Source organism: Colias croceus, chromosome 9 (assembly GCF_905220415.1).
Source record: "Colias croceus chromosome 9, ilColCroc2.1".
NCBI classification, from domain to species: domain Eukaryota; kingdom Metazoa; phylum Arthropoda; class Insecta; order Lepidoptera; family Pieridae; genus Colias; species Colias croceus.
In genome coordinates, this window is record NC_059545.1 from 9,775,838 (window position 1) to 9,777,313 (window position 1,476).

Consider the following 1,476-nt stretch of genomic DNA (forward strand, 5'->3'; position numbering starts at 1 on the left):
AATCCAGAGCATATCCACTGAAACGAATTTCCGAGATCAGGTGCTCTTAGCAAATTGGTGAATTAGAATTTCGCTTCAATAGAATATTCTAGACTTCGTTAGAACGTTTCAATATATTTGTTAAATTACGCATGTTATTGATTATTATTATATGAATGTAATTTTATATGTAATTTTTCTAATTAAAATATTTACTCAGCGCCACACATTCGAAAATCAAGAAAAGTTTTTTTTAATCGTGATACCGTTTTGCATGACGTTGTTTTTTATCAATTTTAAACAGTAGCACCTAGTACACCTCAGTAAACAGTAGTACATGGCTCTTAAAGCAAAAAATGTAACCCATATACAGTGTTACGTAATTTGGGGACCCCATTCATAGCCTCTTTAGCTCAGTGGTAGAGCACTGGTCTCGTAAACCAGGGGTCGTGAGTTCAAACCTCACAGGAGGCATTACGTGTAACGTTTTTTCATTATTTTTGAAGTATAAAGAAAGAATGGTAACTAGTTTGCATCCAGTATCTTTAAAAGTACGAAAGTCTACTAGTCTCTACTTACTTATAAATAATTGTTGTCATACAAATAAAATTTTATTGAATAAAAGAAATTATTACTATACTAGCGGTCCGCCCCGGCTTCGCCCGTGGTACATATGAAAAATAGATGTTGGCCGATTCTCAGACTTACCCGATATGCTCAGAAAATTTCATGAGAATCGGTCCAGCCGTTTTAGAGGAGTATGGTGACTAACATTGTGACACGGGAATTTTATATATAAGATAATAAATTACTCGACAACAATTGAAGGATAAAATTAAGATAATAATATTATACAGATTGTAATATAGGTACTTACCTACTTAATAATCTTATTTGCATAGTAATGAAATCAACCTCAAGAGTTTTAAAAGCTTTTGGATTTATCAATCTACGCACAGCTTCAGTTTCTATATCCAAGCTGTAATAGTTAATTGAAGTGAGGCTTCTAGCAATTTCAGTGGCATCGTTTTAATGGACTGGTAAATGATTTACAAGCCACTGAGGGCATTTCAGAGCGATCTGTGAAGGGATCATCAAAGGTACGAATTAAAATCAAATTTTGTGACTACAGTACAGTACTCCAGTGGTATTTTCATTAGTTACTACGTTATAGGGGAAACTTGCCTAATTCGTACCACTTAAGGAGAACCTCAAAAATTTTGGAAATGAACAATGATACACAGTTATATAAATTAAGTAATTATAATTTCACTAATGTTCTATTAGTATTTCAACAAAAAATAACATATATCTTATAAACTTCTGAGAAATAAACAATTTTCAAAAACTTAAAAAAAGTACGATTTAAGACCATTCATCTTAAATCGTACTAGTATATTCTTAAATCGTACTTTGAGATCCTATCATTGGTTTACAGTCTTAAAAATCACAATCTTAATAATCTTCTCCTCTTTTTCTTAATTTTAATGTACCTAG

The 1,476-nt window shown here is 31.8% G+C and overlaps 1 non-coding gene across 1 annotated transcript; it reads left to right on the forward strand.

Moving 5' to 3' along the window:
- Nucleotides 1-381: 381 nt before the first annotated feature.
- Trnat-cgu lies at nt 382-453 on the forward strand. The gene has a single exon. It is a non-coding gene; the product is annotated as a tRNA-Thr (tRNA).
- The last annotated feature ends 1,023 nt before the right edge of the window (nt 454-1,476 follow it).